This window comes from Atta cephalotes, assembly GCF_000143395.1.
Source record: "Atta cephalotes unplaced genomic scaffold scaffold00008, whole genome shotgun sequence".
NCBI classification, from domain to species: Eukaryota; Metazoa; Arthropoda; class Insecta; order Hymenoptera; family Formicidae; genus Atta; species Atta cephalotes.
The window spans coordinates 6810023-6820795 of NW_012130072.1; positions in this window are offsets into that span (position 1 = coordinate 6810023).

The following is a 10773-nucleotide window of genomic DNA, read 5'->3' on the forward strand; positions in this document are numbered from 1 at the left end:
AGAGAGAGAGAGAGAAAGAGAGATAAAGATAGGAAAATTCAAAAACATAATTTGTTTTTAATTTATAAATTGTATAAATTATCTAGCATATACAAAAATTTACAAGCATATCTACAAGTATATGACATACTTACCGTTCGCCATCATCATTGAAAGCATAATCGCCTAAGATTAGATCGCGAAGACGATATCTTGGTGGCAAGATGAGAGGTAGGCAAGGTTCAGGTTCATTCATTTCGCAAATATCTCGTCTTACGATTATTTAAGAAACGATTTTCATAGTTTTCTATCTCTTATCAAAGATTTTAAAAGAAGTTGCTGAAATATGTCACTGTGAAATATCACTTATTTAAAATCGTCACTTGATTATCACTGTACATATTAATTATATTTCTTTAGCTCTTTAGTCTATATGTGCTTACATAAAACTTTATCTTTCCTTCCTGCAAAAGCAAACTTAAGAAAATCTTGATTAGAGTGCTATTGTTTGCAACGAATTTGCAGCATTACTTTAAAATATTTATTAATATAATATTAAATTAATTAACAATTTAATTTGTGATATTATTATTTTAGTTTCAATTTAGAATTATGTTTCAAAACCGACAAATAATCGACATGCAATTTGCATTAATTAGGAAATGTTTTACGCAAAAATATTAAACATTAATTCGCTTTAACTGAATATGACTCTTTTTGTTTATTTATATTATTCAAAATTTAAGGTTTTCTATTAACAGTTACAAAATGAATTAAATTGTATTTATTAATAAATATTTAACGTAATTTTGTTTATATAATTATACATATATTTTTTGCATAATATAATATTTAACTCAATTAATATTTCATAAGTATAATTTAAAGGAAATATTAAAAATTATATATATTAAATGATGTTAAACATTGATAAAAGGAGGATTATCATTAAAATTTTTATTAGAGATACAATAAAATGAGTATTATAACATTATGGTCTAAATGTTCTTTGAAATGCAATAAGTACTTGAGATTATATTCTCAAAATTTCTTTTACCTTTTTTTATGTTTTAAAACCGTATTATTAAAAAAATTAAATTTATGTATATGTGATACGTCATGTTCAAATTTAGAAAATCCATTAATCATTTAAAAAATTATTATAATGTAAGAAATTTTTTTATTTCATGTGATATATATTTGTGCTAAAACATTAAATATTTTATTCAATAATAATTACCATTATCATGCAGCATCTATTTATTAATCTAATCTAATTCTCCTTCACATCGAATTCTACTTGTAATTTTAATTTCTCTTGGGAAAAACTAATAAATTACATTCAATAAAAATAATAATTAATTTTTTTAATTAACCAAATGAATCCATAAAGTATCTAAAAATACTAAAAATTTTTGATTAATTTTATTAAATCATTCTAGTTGTTTATTACTAATAATAAAGCCCGTTTTTCAGAAATCAAACAATCAATTAATTAAAGACGTATTAATTAAATAAATATTTCATCTACATTTTTCTATTACCTTCCTATCATTTTATTTTTCTCTTTTTGCCACTATTTTCTTTCTCTATTTAACAATTTTACACAAATCCATTTGTTACGTTAATTATAATTCGTTTAACATCACTTAATATAATATTTTTCCTATATTTCATTTATATGAAACAACAAATGATATCCGCTGGCATTGGAAAATAAAATAAAATATGTGATTGTTCAAGAATCAGTGATTGTTAAAGAATTGTTCAGTTAAAATTATTTTTATTATATTTATCAATATTATATACGGTAAATAATGTATCAAGTATTAAATAAACATGTAAGTATTAAACAAACTTTTGATTATTACTATAAAAATATTTTGAAAGTTTATAGTTAAGTATCTTTTATTATTTTTCTTTTACACATTTCTTTTATTTAGTATTTTATCTTTTAAGAATTTTTTATTTTTATTTGTATAAATACATTATTTTAATTTAATAAAATAAAGATATTAATATACGTTATATTTTTAAACATTTATATTTGTTTTCGTTTATTTCTCTTAGAGATTAAACTATCGTGTAAGTTACGATATCCTAAAGTTGAAACGCAAATAGAAGTTGGATGATAACTTATCCTAAGCCTCGTAGGAAATGTACAATCCAATTTGCTGCCAGATAGTTTAGTTTCAAATTTAATCCGATACTGAATTCAAATGACAGTTTGTGTCAAAAAGTTAATGAGACAAAAAAATATTAAAAAATAGTGCGTTTTCTTGCAATACTTTTAGCCAGACACATCAATAAACAACATCGATATAATTGTCTATATTGTTTTTCCGGAGAATTATCGAAAAATCTGACAAAAGCTTTTTTCATCATTGATACTACGATTCTTTGTAGCAAAAATCCGACATTAAAACTTGTTAGAAAGCAAAGACTTGTTAGAAAACAATAATAGAGAATGTATAACATCGTATATATATATATATATATATATATTATTTAATTAATCATTTAATATACATCTTTTAATGTATATCCTTTAATATATTATTGATGGCAAAGGATAGATTCATTTTTTAAATAGCTTAATGACAAATGAATCAAATACATTAAATAATTCGATTCTTACTTAAATTTTAATTGTATTTACATCTTTTAAAAACATACCTAGTTATCCCTAATACAATAAATCCCTAATTACAGTAATATAAAATGATAGTTGACAGCATTCATGGATTCTAATACATATGATTAATAATTACAATTTAATTAATTAAATCTAATTTATTTTAATGTAATTTATAATTTCTAAGTGAAAACTAAAATTAACGTAAAACTATTTCTTTTTCAAGTCAAAAATCAATTTTATTATTTAAATAAAATTACATGAAGAGAAAGTTTATTATTTTATTCAATAAATTTTGAAAATAGATTATGTAAAATATATATAGACTTTATGATTGTTAAAATGTAAAATGACTGATAGAATCATTTAAATTTTTATGATTAAAAATTGAATAATCTTTATAAAATATTACTTGCAGTGATGATCCGACCGCGTAGATACGTTCTCGCAAGCATGTAGATACCTCTGATGTTATTTTTCGAAAACCGGAACTTAAAGAAGTTATATGTTGTGATTTACGCATATTTCGCAGCCAGTTGGAAGTTCTATAGAAAGTTTTTTATTTTACACAGAAATTCCCACACGGATGTATTAAAAATTTTTATAGTATCTACTTTTTACTTTAACTTCAAATTTAATAAGTTTCATCAATAACATATCTTGGTTAGTTATAATACAATTACAAAACATATATATATATATATATATATTTCACATACATATATATTTCTTCGAGCAAAAAACAATATTAATTCAATATATTTTGTTTGTTTTTATTACACATATGACAGAGCGCATTATTAAAATGAAATAAATTTTTAAAAATAATTAATGAATATAAAAACATATAATTTAACACATAAATTGTGAACGTTTCTTTAATTTAGCTTAAAAGATTTTTTTCTATTAAGTAATTAAATACAGAAAATGTGCTGTATTTGCTTCAATTAATATAAAATTAAAAGCACATAAAATATGATTCACTTATCTACATTACAATAACGTTAATTATAAGTTAATTGCGGAATTTATGCTTTTACAGTCATCATAATCTTTACAATTATTATAATTTTCAAATCCTGCTATTACTTTTAAATTTTTACTTTTTATGTTTTTTAATCCTCAGCATGTATATTTTTAAAGGCAGTATTTTTTACGTAATTTATAACATTAAAAGATTAATAATTTTTGCAAAATATTGTGTAAAACAAAATTGTATTAAGATTAAACTAATTAACTTTTCAGTCTATTTGCAATATGTTTATTTCTAAAATTATAGAATTTTACTATATTAGCAAATTATTATTTATATTTTATGCTAGTATTAATATATATTAATACTATCTTAATTGTCAATAATTAATATCAATTTATAATAGTAAACATAATAAAAATGTATGTGTGTGGGTTTATTTCTCTATTTCCCAGATGATGAGTAAAAATTATAATTAATTAATGTCTTTTCAATAAAAAATTTGTTAAGACATTCGTTAACGTCATTTAATTTTACTATTATGCGGTAAACTTAATCATATGTCAAATCATATGTCATATCATATTCTTCATGTACATACACGATTCTAAAAATGTTCCCATTTCGTTCTAATTAATCATTAGAGCCTAAATTACGAATACTAGTTCAATCAATGATGAACGTAATGTCTTTCAAGGATAACTGCGGAGAGAAATAAACCGTACTAAACAATTTAAGAATATTCTGCTAGTAAAATCGATTAGAAAAGAACTCAAACACGAATGCAATTCCATTGGACGACGACAACGTTTCTCCTTGAAATCATCGTCCGAAGTACAATCGTTTGATCGCTTGGCAATCGATCTCTTTAAAAAAGGATTGTTTTAGAATCGCCGATATTTGCAATTGATCATGAATTTCTATATGTTATACATTTATTGACAGAATTTCTTGTATTTCTTCTTTTAAAACAAGCATTCTTATATTTTTATTGAGAGTATTAAATTTATATTTAACTAATAATTATAGTCTTCTAATTAGAAGATTTATTTTATTTATGTACTTGGAGTTCAATAATTTTTTGCTTACGTAAATTAAAATATAAATAAATCTCATTAAAATCAATATATTAGATATTTTAGATACTCAAATCATCAGATACTTATAAATTAGCAGAGAGAGAGAGATTTAGCTTTAATACTTTTTCTCATCAATTATCTCTATATATATGTGAAAAATCTCTCAAACGTAAACTTCCGAAGCAATAATATATATAAGCAATATACTTTTTTAACAGAAAATTGGTAATTACTTTCTATTTTTAATTTGTTCAAATAAAATTTTGAATCTATTAGATACACATCTTTTAACCATCATTTTTCAATGACTCGCATATCCAAGTTTAAAATTTTAATCATAAACCGCTTCAAAAATGACATCCACGAAATATCACAGCACACATATAAAAAATTATTCAACTCTACACCAAAAATAATTTTCTCCGCGTTCATTTCTGCGTCGCGAAAACATCGATGATATGGTGGAAATTGTCATTGTAATACAAATCACACACGAAAACTTTGATTCATCTTGCCAGTTTGTCTCCAATCATGTCTAATTTCGCCCAATTAATGGAACTCGTACGTCGCACGTGTTTCGGAATAATTGAAGCACACGTCCGGTGCTCATCCGACGGAGTCTCGCGCTTAAATGACGACGCGCCGCACTGTCGTCTGTATAGTCGCGACGACGACTACCTAACGTCCCACCCTCGCCACCCTTGGCCAATCGGTGGTACACCTGCTTCGTGTACTAACTCTAAGAATACGAAACACCAGCGAAAACACGTTCACAATTTTATCCGATAAAAACAAACTCATTATAGTTGTTTTCATTATCCTTTCTCATCGCTATTATTCCTAGTCAATTTACTTTGTAATTTTTATCAGAATATTTTTACTTGAGTATCAAAATAGTTTGCTTTGTAATTTTTCGCATTTATACTGTGTTTTTGCTTTATTAAATCACTAATCGATATTTAAATAAGATATATTTCTTTACACATTCTCTGAATCTCATTTAGGCGTATACTGCGTAATATTCTATTTTCGCTCAGACTGTACAATAGTTTATAGCTGAACTCCACCTTTGTCATTAATTATGTCATAATGTGATGTTCACGTGATGTGTATTTCTCCTTTTTTTATTAATTTTCGGTCAAATTAGCTATCTTTTTATTAAATCAATTATAAAAGAGAAAATTTTGTAAAAAAATTTTCAAATAATCTTTTTTGTTATAAATAATTTAATTATAATTTTTTATCATCGTTTTGTTATATCTAAGACATAACATGAAATTTCTTACTAAAAAATAAATGGAAAATATCTTACAAGAAAATAGTGTGGAAAATATACAAATGCTCGTGATGATTGCAAGAGTATTTATGCTGCGATTGGACGTTACGACCCTCTTCGCGTACACCATAATAATGGTGTAACTCAACCTTGGTTTTCTAGATTGACATGTGAATATTGACATTCGTCTTGAAACGCATTATTGACACTAAATTATCATATAAATATCTGATAAAAAAAATCTGTAATAAAAATGAATTTATAGATAATTACAATGAACTTATAAATTACAAGGTAAGTTTAAAAATTATTTTATCTTATTGATTTTTTTATAAGAAAAAAAGTCTTAGTAATGTTTAAATTAAGTAAATATTCTTTTATTTCGTAAAAAAATAAATTTATTTTTATCATATATTATAATTAATAAATTTCGTAAAATATAATTTATTTAATTATTTTGTATAATAGAAACTAATAATAAATATTGAGAATAATAAAAAAATTTCGAATAGTTCTTTGTAAAATCTATTTTTTTTAATGTCATAATCATTAAAATTAATAAAATTCAAATAATTTAGTTTTTCTTTAGAAGAGTTGATTATTATATTAGATAATCAGTATATTTTTACATACATATTATAATGATAGTGTAATGTTACTTGCATATATAAGAAACTTTTTGGAAATTTTTATGTTATTAATAATAAATCTAGCTTTTAAAATATATTTTTTTTAAGCTTACAGTTAAACACATCCCAAAATTACATTTTACTTATGTGCTTGTCACAGTATGATTTAAAAACAAAAACTTTTCACTATCCTCGGAAAAGCGAACTTCCATTAAAAACATTAGAACAAACTCACGAAAGAATAGGTTCGCTGAAAGAAAACGACAGACGAACTATTTTTGAATGAAAACTTATTGTTAAAGGTATAAGGTTATATAGATATTTTCCTTGTTCGTCGTTTTTCCTTTGCAACTTTTAAGGTACCATTAAATTTATACTCTTAGCCATTGTAAAAAGTTAAGATTTTTAATGTAATATTACTTTTTAAAGCATTTGATTAACATACATTGGATAATAATTATAAATTAATAATTTATATTCTATTTAAATATTGAATACCATGTATTTAATAATAAAATTTTTGCCGTCTATTGCGCCGCTTATTGAAGGCTATGTCGAAGCCATCTCGGATATCTCTGATCGCAGGTCACGTCTAAAAGGAGAATGCCACTACGCGAATATAGAATTTAATTGAATTTGCAAAATAAAGGATCTTGTCATGCCGATAATGAGGTCATAATAATATACCCCACTTTATGTCAGAATTCAAAGATAATTTCTTTGACATAATTTCAAATGGAAATTAATTTCTTACTAACAAAAGATTTATAAAAGTATTAAGATAAAGAAGATATATGAGAAAGATATAAAAATAAAACTTTCTACAAACGAAAATTTTACAAATAACAAAATGCTTCTCAATTAATTTAAATACAATATCTTACTGATAAAACTTTTGATTATATTCTAATTATCTAAATATTTAATACAAAAAAATATCTCTTAGATTTAAAAAACAATTCAACAATTGAAATTTACAGTCAATCAAAACTCTATTATTTTTTTTATAATTCAAAGATGTTCTGTTTAAGAGAAATATGAATTTTTAATCTGAAAGTACTTGTATTTTGCACATTTTTAAAATTTTGTTAAATAAAATTTATGGAAAATTAAAATTACTTTTAAACTTTTAATCAGAATGTTTATAAAATTAAGAATTAAATTCTGAAAACGTTCATTTGCTTTCAAATCTCAATTTCGAAATTCTGTACTTCTATGAAATCATACAAATGACAAACAGCATCCTTACACATTCACTAACAAGGAATTAGACCGCAAGTGTTGCATACTAACCGCAACAGCAATTCTGTACATGCAAATTGTCTATATGTAGACCTACATCAGAACATCTGAAGTACGCAATCAGATAAAGTACATCCTTGAAATATAGCTTCAATTACATACTGTAAACATTTTTGTTTAAAGATAAATAAGGATTACTTGCTATAAAGATATTTTTGAATGTAAATTATTTATTTCTATATTTATGTTGTATCTATTTTTTTACTTTATTTAGTCCATTTTTACCAATGTAAATTACCAATGTTAATTTTAATCTCGGCTTAATTTACTCTTTACGAACTCATAGAACTAGAAAATATAAAAAGTAAGTTAAACCAAGATTAACGATTATTGGTAATAGTGAGCATTGACATAATCAGTTATTTTTGTAAAAAAAAATTTCTTTTTTAAAGTAATTAATTTTATAATTATGATATTGTTATTATCCCTTAAATTTATTAATTTAATAATAAGATTAAAACATTAGTTAGTAAAAAAAATACATGTATTACATATATACAAATAGTTTTAATTATTTAATTTGTATTTTTCGACTATATAATAATACATACATGTAACTTTATTATTAAAAATTATATAGGAAAATTAATATAATCATAGATTTTTTCAGACAAACTAAATTCTTATTCTTACTATCTATTTTTCTATAAAAAAATTATTTCACGGCTTAATGAACAAAATAATTTTCCTTTCCAGTTCTATTTTTTACAAAAAAAAGAACTTTGATTCATCAATTTATTTTTAGATAATCATTATCTGCTTCTCTTTATTTATTCTTCTATTTGATTCAAACTTAAGAATCATACTTATAATAAAAATCATGACATTATAATTGAGAACAATTCTACTATTAAAGCAAAGTTGTATGTCTACACGTATTTTGAGTATCAATAATTACAAACTAGAAATTATACATGATCTTTGTCATAGACGGAAAATATATCTTAAAGAACCCTGTACTTAAATCTTTTATATTATAAACAAGTTGAGATAAGGAATTAACAAGGAAAGACTCATATAAGTATTTTACGGATTTTGATCAGCTTTTGATTATTCTTGAACACCAAAAAATAATCCCTAGCAAATTACATCTTTGCAATAAAAAACGAGTAATTTTTATGTATATTAGAAAAATTAATTTTTAATGTACATATATTTATTTCTCGTTATTTATTTACAATGCTTTCTGGCAAAATGATACACATATTGATGAGTAGTAATTGTCATAGAAGCTTATTGTCTTTCTATACCAAACGCACCGAATAAACGTTGGTGTTATGCCACAATCACATTTACTAACCGTACTTCCATTAAAATATAACGTCATTAACATCAACATTCAAAGAAGTGCAAATTATTCGTTTTTGAAATATCTATCGATTGATTTGAAAACGACTCATCATCGTGAAAATCACGATTTTCTTGAAAAATCCACAGAAGTGTAATTTATTGCTCAACAGGGATTATCTTTTGATACCCCGAATAACTATGCAAAAGTTGATCAAAATCCGTGAAATACTTATGTGAGTCTCTCTTTGTAAAAATCGCCAAAAGTTGCAAAATTCCAATACTACTTATAGGAGATAAACAATATTCATGATTTCTAATTGGAATTTTAAGATCTTCTTTTTACAAAAGAATGTCAAATATCGCAAAAAATCTTTTTTTCAGAAACCGGATATGCCCCTAAAATTTCGTTTACAAAGAGAGGCATCATTTCTCAAAAATCTATTTTAAGAAACATCTTGTATGGTTCACTGTAACTTGTTACTGTAAACTAGTGTAATTTATAAAATTACACAACATATACAAATTGCATAACATTAAAGGGCCTTTCAGCTCAAGGGCCTTTGAGCCACGTTTAGCGGATAAAAACGAATAGAAATTGGAACAAACTCAACTAATTCGTATCTTTCTTATGCATAATGTATATAAATATGCATGAGAGAAATGCGGATTCGTTGAACTTCCTCCAATTTCTTCTCGTTTTTACTCGTTAGAAAAAGTTCAAATTTGAATTGAAACGTCGGGTCTATTTAATGTTGAGCGACTTTAAATTTGTATATTTATATGTGAATTTATGAATTATGAAAATATTTTTGTTTTGAAACTGCATACTTCTTATCTTACTAATTCTCTTTTTAATTTTGACTCTCCTTCATGCTTCTATCATACAAATTCTCAGATATATTTTCTTTTTTTGGTTTCATTTAATTATTCTAAACTAAAATTTAGTGCTAGTAAAAGAATATGTTTCACATAAAATTAACAATGTCAAATGTTTCAGCTTTACATCCTCAATAAAAACGAAATTGAATGTAAAATTAAGATAAGGCATTGCCTTTAATCAAGCTCAATGTTATAGATTTTTATATTATTAATAATTTATATTGTAAATAATTTCATGATTTTATTAAAGAAATATTTTCATTGTTATTTACATATATTACACATTCCTCCGCATAAAATCTATTTTTAAAGAAAGTTACGACAAAGTTTATCTTCTTTCGTGAATTATTAATCATGTAAACTATGGATACAATACGCGATGTATACAAATTATTACAAGGTTATCTAACTTCCAAACTTTATTAAACAGATACACAAGAGAGATATATCACAAGGGATATATCACAAGGATATATCACAAGGTCATAAATGGATGATCATTTAACTTCATAAGGAAAGTACCCGTTACGAAGGTTTTAAATCCTGAAATTAACTTTAAAACCCTTGCGCTTTTAGACTCGAATTAAATTACATTTCAATGTTATAAGCCGATGTGATGATATTATTTCTAAGAAATTGTGATAAATATCAAAGTAAGAAAAATATCAATCTTTATTTTTCGAGAAACACTATCGTGTATCATTTATAATAGTTTAGCAATTCTTTCGTTA